This window comes from Erythrolamprus reginae, chromosome 1, assembly GCF_031021105.1.
Source record: "Erythrolamprus reginae isolate rEryReg1 chromosome 1, rEryReg1.hap1, whole genome shotgun sequence".
NCBI lineage: Eukaryota > Metazoa > Chordata > Lepidosauria > Squamata > Dipsadidae > Erythrolamprus > Erythrolamprus reginae.
The window spans coordinates 45,871,028-45,896,650 of NC_091950.1; the positions used below are offsets into that span (position 1 = coordinate 45,871,028).

Genomic DNA, 25,623 nt, shown 5'->3' on the forward strand with positions numbered 1-25,623 from the left:
GAGGCAGAAACCAGCCTGAGTTTCCCTGCCCCAAGCAGAAATTTTGGTGGCCATCTTTTAGAAATGCAGATTTGGTAATCCATTAAGAAAGACTGGGACAAGACAGAAGCTCAGGTAAGCAACAAACCAAAGGTTGACAAAATTAGCTTTGGCAAATACTTAGGATTTGCAATTCCTCTTTTGCCTGTAGAGCCAGCTGTGACCCCTATATAACCTCTACATGATCTCCATAGAAATCCAGAAGGTATAAAAACCCACGCACTCTAAACTCCATTTTGTCAGCTGCCCAAAATCACATGTGGTTGGTGGTTCTGCTTCATCACTAAAGGGAACTACCTATACCCACTAAAACCCTCATTGTGTATTGGACAAAACAAACAAACAAATAAATTTCCAATCAGCCTCCAGCCTCCATTTTATCTCCAGTGCCTTTCTCCCGGCTAGGACCTGGACCTGGATATTTCTTCTAAAGCAGGTGTTATTTTCTTTTCAGTTTAAGGAATCTAAGATCGGTGCTTTTCAAAATTGGCAATTTTACAATACGTATGTGAATTTCTACTCCCAGAATTCCTGAGCCAGCATGTTGCCAAGTTTGAAAAACACTGATCTAAGATCATTTAAAACAGTTCATCAATGAGAAAAATAGAATGACTGCTTTGCTCCAAACCATTGTCCTGTCCAATTTCACATTTTCAATTTCTGAAAATAAATTCAAGCACCAACAGAAATGAATAGTGATTCCCTACGTTATATTTTCTAGCACTTTTTATTACCTAAAATATTAATCCCCATATTAACTCTGATATTCATATCAAGCTGGCTGGTGCAGGTAGAAATAAATGTACCGGTAATCTAAAATTTTATTTATTTATTTATCTGTGACATTTACGGTATATGCTGCCCAATTTCAATAGGGCCCTGAGCAGCTCACAACTGTAATAAAAGTAAAATAGCAAGACCAGTGTAAAATATATTGACGACCCTTAAAAACCATGCATACTCTCAATCATTCATAATCCCAGGCCTGCCAGAAAAACCAGGTCTTAACGTCTTTCTGGAAGACTGGTAGGGTGGGGATAATGTTTTATAATTAATGGGTTTCTTTTAGTATGGGGCTTTATAGTTTTTGATTATATTCAACTTCTTTTTATTGTTTTGTATCTATTTTATTTCTTTTTATATTATTATTGTAAGCTGCCCTGAGTCCTTCGGGATTGGGCGGCACAGAAGTTGAATAAATAAAATAAATAATCCAGATCTCCAGAGGCAGTTGATTTCAAAGGGTCGGGGCTGCCACAGAGAAGGCCCTTCCCCATGGCCCCGCCAGCCAGCATTGTATTGCAGAAGAGGTATGAGGCAAAAGGCGGTCCTGTAAATAGTCTGATCCTTAGCCATGTAGCACTCTAAAGGTGATAAGCAACACCTTGAATTGCATCCGGAGTCCCGACTGGTAGCCAATGCAGCTTGTGAAGAGTTGGAATAATATGGGTGTGCCTCAATACACCCACTATAGCTCATGCTTATAGTGGTTGGGCAACTGGCTTATGAAAATGGTTCATAATGAAAATGAAAAAAAATGGTTGGGCAACTGGCTTATGAATTCCTTTCCAAATTCTACATGGCAGCTTCAGTCTGGCTTGCAAAGCCAGGAGGGAAATGGGAAGGTTAAACAGTAATAACTAATTAATCAACCAAAAGCAGAGCCTTAATCAGGCAGAAGTGTTCCAAGCCATCCCCAACAGCTTCTCCCATTAGGATGCACCAAGGAAAGAGGATAGGGCTTGCAAAGAGTTTGGCAAGAAAAGCAGACCTTGTCATAGGTCTTTTTTTTTGCCATGAAGACTGAAGCTCCATGTCAGAAAAGTCTTAGACTATGAATTGTCTGCACCTAAAAGTTGCTCTTAAAGGCAGAGCAGTGGTGACAGTGCATGTGTCTATTGTCAGAAGCAGGTGGAGAAAGCATGGCCTTGCTAAAGATCAAGTGCCTCAGACAAGTTTAATTAAACGTGGAGACCTTCTATAGCAGGTTTGCTCTGCCTGTGATCTGAAAATCAGTCTGTCAGAATTGTGTAGCCCAAACCAGTTCTTGTTTAAAACTACAAAAATGTGTGGGGGAAGATACTCAAGAACATCTGGTTGGCTGCCATACATACAAGGTAACTCAGAAGCTGCGCGAGGTTGTTCTGGAGAGAGTTAATAATTGACAGTATTCTGGCACTTCTATTGGACTTTTTGTGCTACGGTAGGTAGTTCAGCTTGCCGTCACTAGTTAATTTTTCCTCTGGGACCACAAGGCATCTACAAGACATTGTAAGGAATTTAAAGTACTGTGTTGGTTTCCTAACTGTCTGCTTCTTTCTTTGGATATTTCAAAATATTTTGGTGATTAAGGTGAACAGCAGGATACCTCCTTTTATTTTATGCACATCAGCTGCTCAGTGTAGCTATGGAACAGTTATGGGGCAATATCCCTTGTTGCACCTGAACATGTAATATGAACAGGCTCAGGATACAGCACATAGTTTTGCCCATTCCCCAGCCATCAGCATTAATTTCCTGTAGTGGCTGTTCTACTTACATACTAGCAGGGTTGCTTCCAAGTAATTGCGCATCTGTGAAGATGGGAGAAAGGAGAGGAGGAAAGAAACCAGATGGCACTTTGCCAGGGGCTTCTTTAAGCAAAGAACTTGCTCTAACTTAGGCAATAATTTAGTACTAATGCCAGCTAGAAAACAAAGTTGTGAAAACTAATAAATCTCTGACTTGGCTCTGCCCAGACAATTTCTCACCTGACAGAATTAAAACAGGCCACTTGCCAACGAACATAGGCTGGTATGAGGTGTTCACAAAAGTACTTGCTTTGATTTAAGAAAAAAAAAATCCAGGAGCTTTGGTCACTACTAGGTGGAATATTTCCATAGTGCTACAGTTAGTAGTGTGACTATATCTGAGTTGCAAAAGCAACAGCAGCAATTCAGTAGTTCTCCAGATTTTTGCAGCACGTTTGGGATAGGCCAAAGTACAGATTTGGTAATATACATAAGTATAACATTATTTATATACATAGGATGGGTACAAATAAAAGGGAACACTTGGACAGGGATGGTAGGCAAACTGGTGCACTTACGCATGCGTCTTACTGACTTTTAGGAATGGTTTGAGGTCAACAATAGACAGTCTAATAATAAAGTTCTGTGGATTTGGGGAGGAAACTAGAGGCAGGTTGTGAGTTCCAGGCATTAACCACTTTGTTGCTGATGTTATATTTTCTGCAGTCAAGTTTGGAGCGGTTCACTTTCAGTTTGTATCTGTTGTGTGCTGGTGTATTGTTGTGGTTGAAGCTGAAGTAGTCGTTGACAGGTAGGATGTTGTGGCAGATAATTTTATTAGCTACGCTTAGGTCATGCCGAAAGCGATCATAGCTGTAAATTTTCTCAGCCCAGAATTTCAAATCTGGTGGCGTAAGATTTTCTGTTGTGAGCAGAGGAGTGGAAGACTTACAGTAAAATATTTCTGGACATGCTCTATTGCAGTGGTTCTCAACCTTTCTAATGCCGTGACCCCTTAATACAGTTCCTCATGCTGTGGTGACCCCCAATCATAAGTCTATCACCAGTTCTCCCAACAGAGCTTTACACTGATTGGCAGGAAGATCAGAGGGACACCCCCATTGTAAACGCCTGATTGGTTGGATTGTAAAAATACGTTACAAGGCGCCAGAATAGAAGCTTCAGTTCCTAACGCCATGGGAAATTTGTCCTTGCTGTTGCCATTGATCTAGTCCTATGGATCAGATAAGTTACTTGTTTATGTTGGGTGGAGGTGGAAAAAATGTGATCACCTGGCAGCACTGACTCAGAGCTTCCTACCAAGTAAAGCTATCATTAAACATTCATCTGGAACTCCATCAAGTAAATGAGTTGCACTTGGTAAGAAGAAGGGCATAGGACCAGCAATGAATGGCACCATAAGAATGGAAACACTGAGAGAGCTACTGAGTGGGAGCTGTAAGCAAGGGTTAGTTTCAGTAATTGCAACTTAGACCAACCAAGCCATGGGTGTCAAACTTGCAACCTGCGGGCTAGATGCGTCACATGTTGGCCATGCCCACCCCCCGTTTAGCAAAGGGTAAAGTGATACATCATGTGATGATGTGATGCCACAAGTTTGACACCCCCTTAGAGTCCTCTGACCTTCAAAGATAGGGATGGAATAATGGTTGGTTTTTTATACAACATGATCTACCAGGACATTTTGATTAGAAGGGAGTGCAAGTGTTGTTGGTGTTACTATAGATTTTTAAAATTATTGATATATTTATTTTTAAAATTATTATTTGAAAAGTCTATCTCAATAAATCCCATCTACAGTATATCATAATAATATTCTCCAGTTGGCAAAAAAATTCAAATAAATACCTAAACTGTATACATAGAAAGAAGACTCTTCTTGACAAAAAGTCAGAAATCAAGAACAAACAAGAATTCATATCACAAATGCCAGCGATAAAAGCAGTCAGTGATATTAATGAAAGGACCTAAACAAATTTCCTAAATGACAAATAACTATATAACTTTCCTTGCACAGAGAGTTTCAGTAATAAGGTTTTTACTGCAGAGAAAACTGGAGCAGCTACATCCAGAATGTGACCTACTAAATCTTCTTTTTTTAAACAAGCGGAGACCTTGTAGAGATTGAATCCAGGGCACTTGTATTCCCTGACATGCATACTCAAAGATTGATCAAAATGTTTCTTATCAGCCTGAAGTCTTTTTTTTACATTTTGTTTGCAAATGTAGTACTGTACATGCCTATTGCCTAGTCCTATTTCCCTGTTCTCTCAAATCCAGAAACTTGCAACCAGGTTTGTGTGCAAAATCCTGAATTGTATTAACACAATAATTCACAGGGTCTAGACCAGGGGCGTCAAACTCGCACTGTAAAAAATATGATTTCAACAATCGAATTATCGAAGCGTGGAACTCATTACCGGACTCAATTGTGTCAACCCCTAACCCCCAACACTTCTCCCTTAGACTCTCCACGATTGACCTCTCCAGGTTCCTAAGAGGCCAGTAAGGGGCGTACATAAGTGCACTGGTGTGCCTTTCATCCCCTGTCCAATTATCTTTCCTTTCCTTCACCTATCTTATATATTCTCTTCCTTTCATATATCCTCTCCTCTAAGTTCACTGTCACCCTCTTTTATATTATCACATGTCTATTTTTCTTCCTATGTATTTGTATATTGGACAAATGAATAAATAAATAAAATAAATAAATGATCAGTGCATGACGCATTTGGCCCATGGGCTGCAAGTTTGACACCCCTGATCTAGATTCTCGCCTCGTGTTTTTAATAACTGTAGGATAAAAAAAGTGCCTCAGATTCAGATTATTCCAAAGGTTGGAATCAACTCCAAGAGGGGTATTTAGGGCGTGGCAGGGCAACAGATCTGATTGTCCAAAAGTATTCTGGATGTTCTTTATACAGATCGTATGTTCTTTAGACCTGTTTTAGAAATTGAGTCCAGGGCACTGCCCCATTCCAATAAGGGCTTCATCTATAAGCAAAAGCAGCATAGCATTTTGCAACGTATTTTAGGACTAATAAATGGATGGCTGTCTAAGCTTCTGTGGATGCAACTATATTACCAGGGTCAGCACTATTGTTTGAAACAGATCCATAATTTAAAAGTGTAACCCCCCCCCCCCTTAACTGACTGTTATGTAGCAATAGCACCTCTTAGAAATTAAGCAAACTCTGGGCAATGTCAGGGGAAAAAAATGTGTTTAAAGCTCCCTGCCAGTTTCTGACTCATGCTTTTGTTTGTTGCTATAGAATCAGCCACAAATCCATCAGTTGAAAGGCATGCTTATGACCAACTTTGTGTCTCTGAGGTCTGAAAAATGGAAATTAAGGAAACAATACAAGGAGATGAAAAAGGAAACGCCTACTTAGGCACAAAATCTACTGAAATCTTAAACCAAGAGAATGAGAAATATTTAAAGATGAGAAAGAGAGACAGAGACAGAGAAAAGAAAGAAGGAAAGTATTATTATTATTCTTTATTTCTTCAATTTCTATGCCGCCCAACTTCATAGGGACTCTAAGCTGTCAATATATGGGTTTCCCTTTTTAATATTTGTTTTGGAAAATAAAAATGAAAACTAAACTATAACACAGAATCTGTAGAAAGCAGTTGATATTCTAGGTTTTTGTCAGAACAAAAAAGCAACTTCTAATTTCCTTCTGGTTTGACTGTGGCTGATGTTCCATGCATCCAATCAAGGGACCCATCTGCATGGCCTCTGGAGGGCTTGGTTTGGCATTGGTCTACTGAACCTCTGGGCAGTAGCATGGCAGCACTGAAACTACCACACAGTTGCCAAATTTCAATCCCATGGAACTCTTATTGGATTCTGTAAACTAGCACTTCCGAAGATTCAAATTGTTGAATTTTTGGTTCAAAACTATGAACAGACCTCACTGTTAAAGTTACAGACATGAGAATTTCAGTAGAATAGAAATAAACTACTTGAAGGGGCTGGTATCTAGATCAGTGTTTTTTATGCTGGTTGGGAAATTCTGGGAGTTCACACATCTTCAAATGGCCAAGTTGAAAAACACTGATCACTTCCATAGTTTCCATCACTTTTCTGGGGTCATGTGATTGCCACTTTTCACTTCCTATCAACTACATAGCAGTACAAATTGAAGCTAACCTTTCCAGATGAATTTGGAGAGGAATAAATTTTTATACATTTTTAATCTATAAAATCAAACACCATCTCAACCAGTTATGAGTGGAAATTGAGTTATTGGTGAATATGGAAATTAGCTCCAACTAAAGTTCAAATTATGGAGAAATGTCTTAATGTATCTTGTCTATTTGCTGATGCTTCACCTTCAAAAGATTGTAAGGATGGAATGCACTTAATACCATTAGCAAAGATTTAAAACGTAACAGTACAATATCTAAATGTCTTCAGAAAGTTAATACTATATCAATCACCATTAAAATTATGCATTCTATTTGTAAAAAGTAATTTTAAAGTGTCTATGCAATATTAAAGGTTGGGTCGCATAAAATCTTTTTCCGTTTTCTGTATTTTTCTGTTAAAACTGACAAAATTATAGTGATTTCACTTAATTTTATATGTGACTCCAGAGATGGGTTCAAGTGGATACTATGGATCTACTTTGCCAGATAGTAGAATACAACTAAGTTGCAAGTCTAATTCAATTCAATTAATTTATATGCCACCCAATCCCATGGGACTATATAGCCAGGGGACTCTCATATGTCATTCATTATTATTATTATTATTATTATTATTATTATTATTATTATTATTATTATTATTATTATTAATATTATTATTATTAATTGGATTTGTATGCCGCCCCTCTCCGCAGACTCGTGTAATAAGGAAAAAGAGAAGGGCCTTTTATGATTATCTCAAAACATGAAAATGTTTCTTTTGATATTTGTGGGTTTCTCAGTTATATTTGTGACAAATCTCCTCATTTCAACCCTCCAAATATTCTCCTTTATATGATAAGTATGCCTAGCCTTTTGCCTAGAGTAGATGCTTGCCAGAGATATAACAAGCCAGTTCTTAGCTGTAGTATCCTAATTTAAATTATAGCAATTATTTCCACACTTGCAAATGAAGTTCATTTATTTCTGGTTTCTTTTTTGCATTTTTTCTTTTTTTCTGATGAATCAACCAAATGATACCATGTAGTCTGCCCAAGGTGTTTTAAAGCTGGATGTGCACTCAATTTAAGATCTATGTTTATATTGTGAATCATTCCATCACATAAAACTGAATCTTCATTGCTTCTTCATTGCTTATTTGACCCCTATGATAATCATTAAGTGTTGTACCACATGATTCTTGACAAATGTATATTTTATTTTATGTACGTTGAGAGCATATGCACCAGGACAAATTCCTTGTGTGTCCAATCACACTTGGCCAATAAAATTCTATTCTAATCTATTCTATTCTATCTAATATTAGCACCTTGTACAGCTCAGCACTTTTTTACCCATAGAAAGAGGGATAAGTATTTCTTATAAAGTTGCAATTAAGAGCATGTGCTAAATACAGAGGAAGATAAGCAGATACTGTATAAACAGCCTCAGCAGAAGGATTATTACAAAGGTAAAAGGCACCAAGGTAGCAGAACACAAAGCATTAACTATTCCATTCTCAACAGTCAATGTATTTTGAGTTTGGTTTTCATGTGGACACTTTAAATATGGACACTGTAAATTGCATAGTGCTCTTACACTTAATACACACAGAAACTTCCTGGTTCCTAATAATAGTCTTTGCTCCACATTATAACTCCCAGGATGTTCTTCCCTCCCATCCGAAATTATTTTTGCAGAACTATGAAGATGATTGAAATAAAGATAAAATATCCTTTCTAGTGAAGCGAGATAGTCATTTTTAAAAAACCATTATAGGGAAATGTTATTATTCTTATCTTCCAAGATGGTCCTTCAAATGTCCGGTCTACTCTACAGCTATGGGATTTTCACTTGACAATAACTAATGTTTCACTACCTCTGCTTTCTTAGAATGCCTGGACCTCAGCCTATTCTATTCATTGATTATGGTAGTGTTTCTCAATCTTGGCAACTTTAAAGCGGGTAGACTTCAATTCTTAAAATTCCCCAGCTAGCCTTGTTGCCAAGTGAGAAATACAGAGTTATGGGCATGGATATGATGATGGCCTTTGATTGTATGGACCGAGTCATGTTGTGAAAAAAAGTGTTTCTTGAATGGCCACCAATGACTGTACTCAGTCTGGGCAAAAGCCTTGCTTGTACTCATAAAAGAAGATGCTTCTTGAAGCACTTGATGGCCTGTAAGAAAACAGTGATCCATTATGTCTAATCTGGCTCCAAAATGTATAAAGGTGATGAGCCAGGGATGGAATCAAGGAGAGAAAACTGGCTTGAAAGGAGCACTTGCAATTGTAAGTGGGCAATAAATGCTCAAGAAAACATTCAATGGCATTCAAGTCCATTCTTGAAGGAGGCTCTTCCTTTTGGAAAACGAGTCACGGACAAGCAATTAAATTAACTTTAATTCAGCAAAATTAATTAAACGATCTACTTAAAGTATTTCTGTAGTGCCTATCAGAGCAAAGCGCTTCCATGACAACTTACAAAAAATAAATACATTTATATAATATGATGTATTTGAATTGAAGATGGATTGGCAACAAACTGATCTTCGTAGGCTTATTTGCTGAGTCTATAGTTGACAGCTTTTCCTAATGGCTTTTCTCATATTTGATGGAATATGGACTGTCTCCAGTTACTACAATTTCTCTACCACCAAATAACCTCTATAACTGCAGAACTGCAACACACATTGTAACTTCCTCTTTACCTGCACAGTACAGTTAGTACTCAATATATGACTACAATGGGATTGAAATTTATGTGGCTAAGTGATGCAATCATTAAGTGAGTGGGGCTTGGTTTTATGATATTTTAGGCTGGGGTTGTCAAGTGTTTGACAATCCCTCATTGACTTTGCGTGTTGGAAACTAACTGGGGAGGTTGCAAGTGGCAATCACATGACCCCAGAAAAGTGAAATGAAATTCTTCAAGAACAGACTATGATACTGTTAGGATATTTCATTCATTCCAACAAACATTTTTACACAAAGACTATAAGATAATGACGCATTATGATGAAGAAAGTTGAAAACATCTATTCTAGTGCTTTAAGTGAAACAAAAAAAATGCACTAAAAGATAATCAATCTCTAGGAATAGTCCAAATGGGAATAAAGAAAAAAAAATCCTCCGGAAAGCTTATACAGTACTCGGGTCTATGCAAATAAATTGTAGATGGAAATACATGCCAGGCTTGTACGTGTTTACTTTAATCCTTCACCAGAACTGCTTGAGTTTATTACTCAGATTTGTTATCAGTCACTTTTTAAAACATTGGTATTGCTTTCTTGATTTTTAATAGCTGCAAGTCCTTGTTCCCACATCTCTTTTTTAATTGAGTTTATTTAGCTATTTAGTTTCTCCAATATTTGGCCTCATTTAGAGGGACAGAAATATTAGTTTGAGATTAGGATAGTGAGAAACAAAATTGGCAATTTTACATTTTTATGGTAGAACCAACTATTATAGAGATATAAAGCAGTATAGACTATTTCAGGCTGAAAATCCTAGCATCGCTTCTTAAATTCTCCAATTTAAAGACCTCTTTAAAATATCATTGAGACCTTAGTGGAATTCACACAGCCTAATAAGACCCATTGGCCAATATGCATGTATCTAGAACTGTGATGGCGAACCTATGGCACATGTGCCACAAGTGGTATGGTGAGCCATATCTGCTGGCACGTGAGCCGTTCCCCTAGCTCAGCTCCAGCGCACATGTATGTATGGGCCAGCTGATTTTGGGCTCACATAGAGTTCTGGGAGGGCGTTTTCGGCCTCCTAAGGCTCCAAGAAAGCCTCTGGAATGATGGGGAGGGCAAAAAATGGGTCTACCGGGCCCAACAGAATTCAGGAAAAGGGCTGTTTCTGGCCTCTGGAGGACCTCCAGAGCAGTGAGTGAGGCAGTTTCATCCTCCAAGAAAGAAAGACTCTGGAAATCGGGAAACATGGAAAAGGGAGAGGAAGGGTCATATGTAGGGGTAAGGCAGCATAGGGGGATCGTGCATGCATGTGCAGGGAGGCTGAGCATATGGGAAAGGAAAAAAAGGTTCATCCCCACTGATCTAGAATAACTTCTATGGAAAATAGTTCCTAAACTATAGCAAATCTTGGCTTCAAATTATATTTTCTGTAATCACTCAAACCACTCAACTTCCAGTGACATGTTAAATTTAACCACCTGATTGATGAAAGTAAATCGTTTGTATTCCTCCACTGGCAAACACATCCCTGGAAATGTAGCTGCCAACTTATGTCAGCAACACCAAGGTAGAAGGATAAAACTGTTGATATGACATTAAGCCTCGTACTGTGCTGGTGCTATTGTATAGTGCAGAGTGCATTGTGCAGAGAGATGGCACAATTATTTGCTCTGAAGTAAAATATGAAAAGCTGAGGTTTCCATTCAAAGCTCCAGAATTTATTCTCATAAATGCTGTACTTTAATGATTGGAATGAGATCTCTTACCATAGTGAAAACAATTCTGTTAACTGAAAAATGAACCACCTTTTTCCCGTCATAATTTCAGACCATGTTTTTCCCAAAATTCTGTACTAACATTCACTGTACTTATTTTTTGTACCTTAGGACTTTCTGTGCTAGGCTGATATTAGGAACAGGAAATACAGGGCTGTTGGGAACAGGAAATATGGACAATTAAATAGAAATTACAGCAATTTAAACCTGTTTTGGACTTTTGCTGGTAGAAGGCACTGAATCAAACTGTTGAACCTGTAGAAAAGCCCATAATCTATGGAGACAATCCTCTATTCCATGTTCTCCAGCCATGGTATCTCTACCTCCAGTGGTACCTCTACCTACAGACGCCTCTACTTACAAACTTTTCTAGATAAGAACCGGGAGTTCAAGATTTTTTTGGTTCTTCTCAGGAACTATTTTCCACTTACAAACCTGAGCCTCTGAAACTGTAACCGGAAAAGACAGGGAGAAGCCTCCACGGGCCTCTCTAGGAATCTCCTGGGAGGAAACAGGGCCTGAAAAAGCAGGGAGAAGCCTTCACGGGCCTCTCTAGGAATCTCCTGGGAGGAAACAGGGCCTCCACCCACCCTGTGGTTTCCCCAACCGCACGCATTATTTGCTTTTACATTGATTCCTATGGAAAAAATTGCTTCTTCCTACAAACTTTTCTACTTAAGAACCTGGTCACGGAACGAATTAAGTTCGGAAGTAGAGGCACCACTGTACAAGATTATAAAGAGACTTAAGGATGTTTCAAGCTACTAGTGCTTTGGGAATGTGCAAGTCACAGTCTGTATTGCAGATGACAGATACTTCTGCAGAAGTCTGAACAACCAGTAGCTGAGGGTGAAGCTGTGTGTTGCAACTGTTGTGCTTTACAGGATTGCATCACCTTTTCCCAATTCTTGGAGAACTGTGTGAGAGTGAGAGAGCTATTAAGCAATGGCACAGTCTCCCTACAGGTGCAGGTATTTCATCACTGAAGATTTCCAAGAACAGATTTGATGGGCCATTTACCTGAGATTGTATGAGGATTCCTGCACTAGGCAGGGGGTTAACACTCAAAGAACTCTTCCAGCCCTATGATGCTAGGACTTCTGCAAGAACTGAAGTCATTGCAGGATTGCAGTTTAAAATATTATTTATTGAAAAGGCTTTCTATCCCTGGTGCTACATTGTGCACATGTGTTTCTGAAACAATTTTATTGAATTGAATTTATTAGATTTGTTTGCTGCACTTTAGAATAAGAGAGTTCCATATTGCATTGGAAACATTTAGAGATCAGGGACCACATATCTTTACCTTTATAGAAAATTATTCAGTGATGGCTGGATTAGATAAAATAATCTCTCTTTTTTCCAATTTAGTTTTAGAGGTTTGGTTATTGGCTTTAGGATAGGATTGGAGCAGGGATCCTCTGAGAAATTCAGGTGCTCCCATTCCCAACAAAAATTCCAAATCCTGGTCCAACATCCAACAAACAATGATATCAAACCATTTGAGGGGTAGGAGATTTTAAAAAAGGAGATGACTCTCAGATGTTTCCTGTTCTAAATCCCATCCCTAAAGCCCTGGAGGGAAAAAAGAATCTCAAAAGAGAGATTATAGAGTTTGAAACCATTTGGGAGCTTTTGGAAAAGACTTGAAAGTTGGGATTTGGAGGTGTCTCCTAGTAGACTCTTCTTCTCATGCCCACTGTTAATTTTGAAAATAAAATTTAAAAACCACCAATATTTTACTTCTGAAATCTGACAATGTGTATTTGGGATGTTTGGGGTTGTTTAAGCTGGATACAAGAGGGCAACACATTCAGCATGAAAATCATAGATTGCTCACACCTGCTTAGCCACTGGGGTTGATTATTATTATTATTATTATTATTATTATTATTATTATTATTATTTATTAGATTTGTATGCCGCCCCTCTCCATAGACTCGGGGCAGCTCACAACAATAATAAAGACAATGTAAGAACAAATCTAATAATTTAAAAAACACTAAAACCCCCATTATTTAAAGCAAGCCGGTATATTACTGGTATACACATTAAATATGGATCCACTACAATTTCTATGGCAATCCAGTCCACTGTAATTTTCAGCATTTGTTGGAAACTTAGCTGGTGCTTGAAATTTGAGGAGTGGAGAGTTAAATATTTATCTTTTGGTGCAACTTATTCAAAAGAGTCTACAGTATGTGGTAAATAAAATTAAGATGTTGGCCACATAAAAAAACAGGAAGCACTATTGTGGCTGCCGTTTTGATTTTTTTGACCATAGGGACACCTTCCACGGTTCACAGGTAGGTGCCTCTTGTTGCCAGTGACATCCAGTCAAAGCCAGGGTGATATTTGCCTCCATGCTGGAGCCTTTCTCAAACAGAAAGGCTCCAGCATGGCCTTAAAAAAGCAAAGCAAGTCAGAGTCTGCTGCATGAATAGCCCACAGCCATGGAAATTTCTAGGAAGTTGCCCACAGGAGGATGGTAGATGCCTGAAGCAGCTGGCAGAAGCTTGGACAACTGCAGTGGGCAGACTGTGGCCATTAATAAGAAACAGCCACTAGATGGCAGCAGAGATACAGAAGACTCCAATACTGGATAAGTGAACTCTCTAGTGCCTTTTCCCAGTGGGCTGCAATTGCAGCCCAGTTCTGGCAGCCTAGGGCAACATAACTTGCCAGGATCTTTAAAAGAATATCCACTGTTGACCTCTCCCGATTCCTAAGAGGTCAGTAAGGGGCATGCATAAGTGCATCAGAGTGCCTTCTGTCCCCTGTCCTAATGTTTCTCTTTTATTAATATCATGTACAGTACTGTATATAAATATTATACCTTTGTATATCACCAATACATATGTGACAAAACAAATAAATAAAGATAAAATAAAACACAGTCAAGCACAGAGCCTCATTGGCTTTCTTAAAAAATTAAAATGCTGGACCACTGAGACCCATCCAGTCTTCTGTCTGAAATAGAGAGAACTGATCAACTGGGCTTTGAACTGGTAACCCTCGACATATGACTGTAATTGAACCCTGTTGTAAATCCGGTCACCATGTGAATGTGTCCAATTTTATGAGTTTCTTGGTCGTGGTTGTTAAGCCAATGCTGCAGTGTTATCCATCGACTTCAATGCAATTTTTTTGCCAAAAACCAGAAATAAATGCCTGCCTCTGGCGCAAAAACATTGTGAATTGCAGGCATGTGACCACAGAATGTTGCAAATGGCTGTAAATGTGAACTGTGGCACGCAACCAAAATGTGATCACATGACTGCAGGGGGAGGGGATTAGAACTTCAAATCTGGGTCGCAAGTAGCCCTGTGGTGGTCTGTTATAAATCCAAATGAACATCAAGCAATCTATCATAGGTTGAAGACTGCCTTTGTTCCCCAAGGCAACCCTCAAGACCCCAAAATTGGAGCAGGATTCTGCTACTTATAATTATGTTTCAGAAGCTTCTAAATTTATTTCTTCTCCACAAGCCTGGATCTCTTTGATTTTTAATTAAAAGGAAGAAATGATTAAATCTGTGTCTGAAGAGGGATTGTATTAACTAAATTTAAAATGTCAAATGAAATGAAATGAAATTTAATCTAATAATCTTTGTGGTCAACCATTAGTTTGGGGCATATCATTTAAAAGTCCAGTGTGGTTTTCAGGCAAGACCAGATTTTCAATTCAAAGCTTCTCCAACTAGGAAAATATTGACTAATATGACCAACAAGTGTTAGTAGCAACTAATTTAATAGTGTGCAATGCATAAGAGACACAATGGTGGACAACACAGCCCTCCCTGAACACAGTATAAAACATTTGCAGCCATTAATCTGTTGGGTCCCCAATTTACTATTCCCCGGGAGCTGAAATAGTTCATCTTGGTGAAGCTGTTGCTTCTTCCAGGCAAATCAAATGAAGAGGCCAAATGACATTTCAGAAAGTCATATGGATGTGAGTCTTTTACTTGTTGACTTTATATGAACAATGGCTGCATTGTTAATATATGAATGAACACACCAAAATTAAATGGAGATGTAGGAACTCAACCATATCTACAAATCCAGCAGAGTTTAATATTTGCAGATTGGGGTGGTGATGGTATTGAACCTGGTATTTGCTACCTTGCAATGTTACCCCAGCAGCTACCGCTCCTTTTGTTTGCGGTCATAATGCTCGGAATTTGGGGAATGAAAGTCTCAGTCCATCAATCGTAATACCAGGTTAGACTTGGGAACGTGTTGGTGTTCTCTGTGAAACATTTATTTTAAAAACAAGAGTGCTCCTCTTGATGTACCAGGTCACACACAGCCTCAGAAGTTAAAGAACAATAAATTGTCAATTTAATAGCTCGCATCTCAGACATTAACACCCTTGAAAATGTCCAAAGATACTTCACCAGAAGAGCCCTTCACTCCTCCACTCAAAATAGAATACCCTACGAGATTAGACTTTCAATCCTGGGCCTAGAAAGTTTAGAACTAAGACGCCTTAAACAAGATCTAAGTATTGCCCACAAGATCATATGCTGCAATGTCCTGCCTGTCAGCGACTACTTCAGCTTCAACTATAACAACACAAGAGCTCACAACAGATTTAAACTTAATATTAACCGCTCCAAACTTGACTGTAAAAAATATGACTTCAGCAACCGAGTTGTCAAAGCATGGAACTCATTACCGGACTCCACAGTGTCATCCCCAAACCTCCAACACTTTACCCTTAGATTATCTATGGCTGACCTATCCAGATTCCTAAGAGGTCAGTAAGGGGCGAGTACAAATGCACTAGAGTGCCTTCCGTCCCCTGTCCTATTGCTCTCCTATATCTCCTATTCCTTTCTTCTATTCCTATATCTCTTCTTCTATTCTTTCATTGATATGTTCTATTACTATATCTTCTTTTCTATCATTTCTTAGATATATTTTACTATGAGTATCTCCTCTATAACCTTCATCATGTATTTTACTATGTGTATATAGATATATACCCACTAAAACCCTCATTGTGAATTGGACTAACTAACTAACTAACTAACTAACTAACTAACTAACTAACTAACTAACTAACTAACTAAGATCCTTATTCATCCTAGGGGAGTGTTTCTCAATTATTTCCTGTTACGCCCCTTTCAGGAAAGAAGTAAACATTTTGGGCACCCCCAACTCTCCACCGGGACGATTGTTTGCAATATTCAGCATGTTTTCGCTGAAAAGACTCAAGCGGCTTATCAGCGTGATTGGGATGCAATGTATTAAGTGTCACCTTAACTTATTTGGCTTCATGCTGTCCACTGCCAGCATTTTTAGACACAGTAAACATACCTCATCTCCCACCGTAGTTACAGTGAAGCCAGGCGCTACATACGCTTCATCACATTTCCTCATTTTAGCTGTTGGGAGACTTACATTTGTCTCATTATCTCCATCTCTCTCCTCCTTTCTTTTCATCCCTGTTAAATATTTTTTCATGGTGTCTCTTAAGGGTTTGTTATATGCACTTTGTATCTCCTGCTCTGTACTGTGTGCTATTGCTCGGTGCAAAAAATCCCTACTCCCTGCGGCAAAAAAAGCACATTCCCCAGAGTCACGTACCCCCCTAGCATCGCTCCATGCCCCACTATTTGAGAAACACTGTCCTAGGGACTAATTCACATTGTCTTCATTTAGCGGAAGCTATTGAGACCAACAACTCAGTTGTTAAAATACAATGGCCGCTAAGTGAAACAGTGAGGATGCTTCTGATTATACTTTAGCTCTACTTTATTTTCCAGACCTGCAAATGTGAGGATTGGTCATGAGGTTGCTTTTTTAAAATCACAATTGTAATTTGGGTAACCCATATCATTGCTGTATGAGGCAGTCACTAAATAATTGCTGTCTCATGATACAGGTCTGCTTTCCAAGCTAATCTAACCCACCTGTCTGCATATATTTTAATCTTTTATTGCAATTCTTCGAATCCCAAATTTGGATGCATAGAAATAAAATGTTGATCTCATTGTTTGGAAAAAAAACTGAACTAACAAGATGAATAATATATTTTAAACTATTTTCCACTGTCATAAAAATTAGAAGAACAGTTCCAGAGGAAATATTTGTCAATCTTCTTTCCAATTGAATTCATTTTTACACAAGAAATGTTGTTCTGTGAACACTGGAATGTTGTCATCTTTGATGAACTACTTTTAAGGAACGACTGAGATAATCTTTACCACACTTTGATGGGAGCACTTTAAATTAGCCCTCCAACCAGAGAACTGAATTTTCTTTATGAAAGTGCCATACCAAAAACATTTAGCAACCCACCCTGCTCTGGATATCAAAGAAGCCAGCGTTATCAGTTACTCAACTACATCACCCCAAAATTAATGCCAAAATAAATTATAGCTTGCAAGAAGGGTGAAGGTGGATTGTTACAATCTTCTTCAGAGGCCTGTCTAACAGGCACAGCAGGGAAAGAATTTGATGAGTGTCTATCAATGTCAAAGGAAAAGGGGGGGGGGAGAGAAACCACCTGGAGAAAGGGACTGTAAGTAGCAGCTTCTTCATTTGGGTATATTTATTTATTTGTTTAAAATACCTATAGAGATGCCAATCTTATAACTAAACTCTGGGCAGCACCCATTCAAAAGTTAAAACAACATAGGAGCTCTATTAACATTGTAAAACCAATGCATTAAAAACACAAACCTGGTGCCAAGTCATACTTCTGATATGCAGTCACCTAGTGACTTGGGGGGAAAGGCCAGATCTCCAAAATTTTAAGGAACGTTGGGAAGGTAGAGAAGTGCCAGACTTTGTGGAAAGTGTTTCACAGAGCAGGGGCTGCCACAGAAAAGGCATGCTTCCTAACTCCAATGAAATTGCAATATATATATATATTTATTTATTTTATTCAATTTTTATTCCACCCTTGTCCTTAGACTCAGGGCGGCTTACAACATGTTAGCAATAGCACTTTTGAACAGAGCCAGCATATTGCCCCCACAATTTGGGTCCTCATTTTACCCACCTCGGAAGGATGGAAGGCTGAGTCAACCTTGAGCTAGTGATGAGATTTGAACCGCTGACCTGCAGATCTACAGTCAGCTTCAGTGGTCTGCAGTACAGCACTCTACCTGCTGCGCCACCCCGGCTCTATATATGAACTGGTAGGATGGATAGATGTTCTTAGGAAAAGGTTCTGGCCCTGTGCCATCTACGGCTTTAAAGGTGATGACCAACACTTTGAATTGCACCCAGAAAGAAACTGGAAGTCAGAGCAGCTCCTACACAAAGGTGTTCCATGAACAAACCTACCCCCCACCCCATTACTGCCGTTAGATTACCACTGAAGTTTCTGGTTAGCCTTCAAGGGCAGTCCCTTGTGGTAAACAAAACAGAGTAGCTTGATCTATGAGCCTAACTCAGTCCCTTGAATCCTTTAGGAAGCTAAAATGTCTACTGTATTGCTTATGTGTTGTGAGCCGCCCTGAGATCATAAAATAAATAAATAAAAATATAGGTAATGTTCTGCCGGGCTCTCGGCACGAGCCCCTAATTAAATGCAAAGGTAGAAAAAGCAGACACACACATGTGAAAAGTCAAGAATACTGTCTTTATCCAAAGAAAAATAGAAGCAAAACACCCTTTGGGTAGTCAAAGGGCTCACCTTCAAAGCAAACAGACTTGAATGCAGTGAACAAAAACAAACAAACAAACAAACTCAAAGCAATTAAAAAGTAGCTGTGAAGTCGTTACAGCCACTCTCCTTCAAATGTTTTCCAACTAACATGTTTGACTATGGTTTAAGTCCTGATATCAAAGCACAGAGTCTTTGGAGAATCCAGAGAGTAAAAGCACATCCACTATCACTAACAGATAATCTTCCACACTGAGAGGCTGACACGCTGCCCATTTAACAGCAGCCCCAATTAGTTGAACCACAGCCAACCACAGGTGAACTCTCTTATCTCTTGTAATACCTATGTAGCTGCTCTTTTCTTTTTATGGCCCTTCGCCTGCGTACATAAGTAAATGCTTCTTCATCAGAGTCCAGCGAAGATAAGGATGATGATGAATTGCTTCCTAATGGGCTGTCTGCCATGACCCCCCCCCCCCCCCGTGAGGGTCCCATTTCACAGTCACTCCCTGCTTCTGATGATGCTTCACTGTCCAAAGCAGTCGGCAGTAAAACAGGCCTTTGACACTGGGAGGATTCACCCACATCCACCCCCACATTCCTTGGGGCAGGAGCTGGCCCAGATCCAACCACAACAGGTAAGATAGATAGATAGATGGATAGATGGATAGATGGATAGATGGATAGATGGATAGATGGATAGATGGAGAGATGGAGAGATGGAGAGATGGAGAGATGGAGAGATGGAGAGATGGAGAGATGGAGAGATGGAGAGATGGAGAGATGGAGAGATAGATGGAGAGATGGAGAGATGGAGAGATGGATGGATGGATGGATGGATGGAGAGATGGAGGGATGGATGGAGAGATGGAGAGATGGAGAGATGAAGAGATAGATGGATAGATGGATAGATGGATAGACTGACTGACAGACAGACAGATAGACAGAGAGTAGAATCTGTCATTTTTCCTAAAGCATTTGAGGAGGAAGATTTAACCAAACCAATGTACAGTAGTTGTAACTCTGGATAGATTCTTAAAGTTGTTTTAATGGAAACACATTGTAAGCTCCTTGGAGTCATATGAATAGGTGACATACTGTACATATATTTCAAACAAATGAATAATAAAACTTGTCTGGCACCCCTTCAGTAGCAATTTTTAATTAGATCAAGGAGTTCCTAATGGGGTATTTCATTTGCAGACCCTATGCTGAATTGCTGCAAAGGAGAGCATTTGAAATAGCAGTGGGGTTACTGGCAAGAGAGGCAGTTTGGTGGGGTGGATAAGGCACAAGGCTAGAAACCAGGAGACTGTGAATTCTAGTCCTGTTTTAGACACAAAGCTTTTTTAATTGGTGGATCTGCAAGCAATAAGATTAAATCTCCACCAGCAATGATTTCTGCCCTACAACTGCTTCAACATCATCAAAATAAAACAAATTTTAAAATGGGATTTGGCCACCATTAGTTAATTACACTTATCTAAGCCTTTTTTTAAAATGAGTTTGTCAAAGCACTTGATGAAATGGAACCTGCGGGACCTTTCTAAGGTCAGTGCTCCAAAGGCCTGGCTACCAAATCTCTGCTCCAAAAGTCCAGATGACCACTAGAGGCCAGCAAAGAGAATGTTCTTTGTTGACATGTGATGGTTTGGAGCACAGGTCCCCAAACTTGGCCATTTAAAGACTTGTGGACTTCAACTCCCAGAATTCCTCACCCTGCTTAGCTGGCTGGAGAATTCTGGGAGTTGAAGTCCACAAGTCTTAAAGTTGCCAAGTTTGAAGACCTTTGGCGAGTGTTACTACCCACAGATAATAATAATCCTATTGTATGGAGTGAACCACAAATGTGAAAAATCCTGCTGATCCTACAAGCTGAAGGGTTGAAGAATTGTGAAGGGCCTCTTGTGATCTGAGAAAACTTGGCCAAGAATCCAATCTGACACACCCATTTGTTATGACTTGTTTTAAAAGGAACATCCTCTATATCCCTGGCACAATTAAACTACCATAGCTATTTCTTATTCTTTCCTTTATCAGGTGCCTTGACGTCTAAAGGTCGAACGATTATCTCAGTTGGCTGTCTGCTGTCTGTCTCATTGGTTTAAGAAGTTCAATGAGGGAGAATGAAAGGAAAAGGTTGCTTTATGGACAGGCTGCAAACGCAGAGCTGGACCAGCAGGATTCAACCAGTTGGTTGATCAGCTGAAAAGAACCCATGCTATGTTTTACTAGGATCTTGAATTCTGCTAGAAGTAGTGACTTAGAAAACAGAGAGCATTCTAGTAGCCTATGAAAAAAACTCACCCTGATAAAAACAATCATGTACTTGATATTTTAAATTAATAGAAACTATTAAGGTTGTACAGCAGTACAGCATAGAAGGGCAAATTTCTTGGTTGTAGAAAGTGAATCCAAGAAAAAAAAATACACATTTCTTTTTAGAGTACTCCTGACAGGCACTAAATGTACTTTAAAACTAGGTCTCTACACAGCCTCTGAACTTATATCTTCTCCATATAATTAAATTGGGATAATTACTTTTTATAGATGCTAAGTTCTGGTTGGCTGGTTTTCCATTGATATTTTGCTTGCGATAGGGCAAAACAGAGAAGCAGTTGATGTTCCCAATCACAGATTACAGTTGTAACATAATGTTCTCTGTCAATTCGAGCTTTCACCAGATGTATCCATCCACATTAATATGTATTATAATAAAAAAATATATTGAGAGTTCTTGCCAACTTTCTCAAAATAGTTACAAGTCACATGAGACAGGAAATAGAACTACAATATTTATATAACCAAACAGTTTGATTATTACTATAAAATACTTTACTAAATGCAAATTGAGAACATGCAGAAGTCAAGTCAAATTTCTGCAAAATGAACTAGCTGAAGAATGCCACAGAATGTCCAGTTCTATAGCCTTGAGAAGGTAGAAGAGAAGGGAGAAGAGTTAGGTATGAATAATATTCTAATAATCAGATAGTAACATGTTCTCCCAATATATTTATCTATGGTTGATTTAAGAATAGTTTACTCAAATGATCTGAACTTGTAAGACACAGTGGACATAAATTATGTGGGCTGGGTTAACTGAAAATGATAGGTTAAATTACAACTGATGAAATATTTCCTTATCTTGATTAGTTTTAGACTAGAATAAAGATCTGCTATAGTCTCCTAAACATATTTACTGTCCGGTACTCAAACGCCTTTAATATATAAATAGGCTAAGTACAAATAGATATAATTTCCCCCACTATCCTGCCAGAGCTGAAGAAGCTTCTTGGATAAGAGGTGAAATGTCTTCAAAGATAAAACAAGAACGTCCAGTTGCCTTCAGAAAAAGCACCTTTGCGACATGGATATCAATATTATTGATAACAGGTCTTACTCCTAAGTAAATGATAGGAGAGCAGCCCTATACATATATTTTGTACATAGTGATACTTAATGAAACATTCACATTTAGTGTTAAAACTAATCCAGTAAATTTTGTACAGCAACCTGCTCTAATATTTCTAGTTATATCAATTCATTTAATTGCATAGTATACAATTAGAGTAAAAATTTACAGTCGACACCTTTTTGCTTTTCTTTAAAGATCATAAGAACACGAGGAAAGAATTAAGTAAAACCAGTATCTGTTAATTTCTTCAAATATGCTATTAAAAAAGAAGAATGGAACTGGCTGGTTTACTCTCACTTACACAATTCTACATGGAAACCATCAATGGAATCTACCACATCCTCCAAAGCCCCAAAGTTCAATTTGGATGACCTTGGTTTTTTTTAAAGCCATCTATTATGTCTGTAGGCACTTCCTATAAAACATTTTTGAAGTGTACACAGTACTGTACAGTACTTGGGGGTGGGGGGGTGGCACCCAGTGAAGGGCTACAAAACGTTTTACTACCACACTGTGGATGTGGCTTATGCAGGACGCCCTGCATTTTCTTTCAGTGCAAATTGGGTGCTCTGGGGTGGAGCTCCATTTTTGCTACCCCACTGCGTTTCACCCAGTCCAGGCAGCAGCCCACCCTTAGGGGCACCTAAAGAAATGGTGAATAGAAATAAACTGCACAAATGTAGTCAGGAATCAAGCTCCAGTAAAGGTAGATATGGCAAACAGAGGCTGAGACATGCTAAGTCTAACTAAATAATTATTTCAAAACTTGATGCGCTGTTCAAATGGGAAGGAGGAGATTGAATGAGGACTTTGATTGCAGTGGTGCCTATGAAAGGAGGGACCCCACCAGCTTTCATTCAGTTCCAATTATGATCCTTTACCATAATAAGATCATAATAAGGAGCTAGGGAAGAAGATGGAATTTTTTTGGTCTTCCATGTGTTTGTGGTCTCCTAGTCCAGCAGCTCTAGCCACCATGGCCAACAATCAGGGATGACAGAATGTAGACCAAATCAGGAAGTTCATACGTTCTTCATTGCTTGATCTAGTTTGAAATGCTGAGATTTGGGATTCAACTAACAGCAGAATTACCAGAACCATCAGTGCCCGGTGAATGTCCGGTATTTTATTGAAAAATTCCACCAATGTTTCTTCTACTAGATCTTCATCTGCAATCACAATAAAGCCTGAGATTTGTTGTGTAAGGCTGCAATCTCGTTCAATTACTTAGTTATAAACCCCATTAAAGTCACAGGTCTTGCTTCTGTATAAACACTGATGCCATTGCATTACATGTTTGTCCAGTGACATGAATGAGCCTACTGTTTAAGGCTATATAGTCCATCCCACAATTATATGTGAGTAAGCCCCACATCAGATCTATTTCTGAGTAGGCATTGTGGAATTTCAGCCGTTATAATTCTATGGACCAAAAAGTGAACCCCATTCAGTTGAGTGGCATTTCTGAGCTAACATCTGAATAAAGCAGGCTTTGCAAATGCCTAGCTCTGGATCATTTCCAGCAGGCCAATATTTATTGCATAAATTGGTATCACATGTTTAATATTGCACACAGTTGTTTTTAAAACTGGGAGTGACTGTCGGCAGAGATGGGACTAGGAAAGATCAAAATGAAAGGTGGCCATGATTAATTAAGATGGCAGGCATAAAGAACATAAATCAGGCAATTCTTGCATTAGAAATATTTGGGGTGTCACTGCTCACAACCCCACAAAATAAATCAGTGTTCTGATTGCTGTGTGAATGAGCTGGAGGTTATGTAAGTCACTTGGTTAATGCAGGTGCAGTACTCTCTTTGTGGAGGTGAGTATGCAAACTGTCTCTGCATACTCTGCTTTGCTTGTCCAGGAGATACAGGATTCCAGAAATACAAGCAGATCACAGCTTGAGTGTCTGGACAACTACTGCAGATGAGCATAAACCAAGCCACGATGGTTAGGGAATATGCAAGTTGTGATCTAACACATGTCATCTAACACATCTCAGAGAAAATTGTAGATAGGACACACCGGAGCTAGAGGGAGGATTGATCTGGCTTAGGAAAAGATTCCCCCCCCTCCTGTGGGTTTGCATAAATCAGTGTTTCTCAATCTTGGCAATGTCCTGGTGTGTGGACTTCCATTCCCAGAATTTCGCAGCCATCAATATCTTAACGTTTTCAAAGTTGAGAAACAACTTCCCAAGGCAAAATGACTACCGTATATTGCAGCCACACCTTCCACAGCTACTCTATTTCAGAAGTTCTCTGCCTTCAGCAAGCTGTCCCACTTTTTTTATAAACAACAACAACAACAACAACAACAACAACAACAACAACAACAGTTGGAAGGGACCTTGGAAGTCTTCTAGTCCAACCCCCTGCTTAGGCAGGAAACCCTACACTATTTCAGACAAATCTTCTTAAAAACTTCCAGTGTTGGAGTATTCACAAATTATGGAGGCAAGCTGTTCCACTGGTTAATTGTTCTAACTGCCAGTAACTTAGTTCCAAGTTACTTCTCTCCTTATTTAGTTTCCACCCATTGCTTCTTGTTCTACCCTCAGGTGCTTTGGAGAAGAGCTTGACTCCCTCTTCATTGTGGCAATCCCTGAGATATTGCAACACTGCTCTCATGACTCCCCTGATCCTTCTTTCCATTAAACTAGACACACCTAGACACTAGCTATTCATTTTTATGAAAGAAATGGGTGCAGTGATGTGGACCCCTGCTACAGTTGGGATTTAGGACACAGCTTGCAGGATATTCAAATTGAAAGTCAAGTTTGTCCTTCATTTTTTTTTAAGTGTTCTGTGCACAATGTGCTTCCATATAGTAGCACACTAGTTTTGGAGATCGAGAGCTGACTTTTGTGCTCAGTAATAGGGGATGGTCTAGAAACGACCACACTTGATGAATGAGCTTCATTTACACACAACACAATCTAGAGGCCAATTTCTAGACTGAACATTGTTTCGTTTTTCTTCTGCAAACTCAACTGCAAAGAAATTTTGGAGGGATAGTGGTACCCATCCTGGCCACACACACACACACCTCCCCGAACTGGATCAGGCTCAATAAGAAGTCTAAGCAGCAAGTTCTTAATTCCTAAATTCAAGAGAAATATATTTTGACAGGCGCTAATTTACTGCACCGTTTTCGGGCTGCAACTCCCTGTAAAACTCAGCGTTCAATAGCGTTCGATCTTTTAAACCTTTTTTGAAACCCCCCCCCCCCCAAAGAATCTCGTTTTCTCAGCTAGTAAGGGTGTGTGGACGCGCATTATCCCGCTACGATCTTTCTAGCTCTTTCCCTTCTCCAGCACTACAAAACTTAAAGAGTGGGTGTGCCTCCCGTTCTCTGTTGGAAACTCCGGAGGAGCCCATTACCATCGGACGTG

At 39.1% G+C, this 25,623-nt stretch overlaps 1 protein-coding gene across 1 annotated transcript in view; it reads right to left on the reverse strand.

The window, feature by feature from the left end:
* AHNAK2 (AHNAK nucleoprotein 2) overlaps nucleotides 1–25,623 on the reverse strand; it is a 71,843-nt gene that overhangs the window by 45,685 nt on the left and 535 nt on the right. The gene's annotated exons all lie outside the window — the stretch shown is intronic.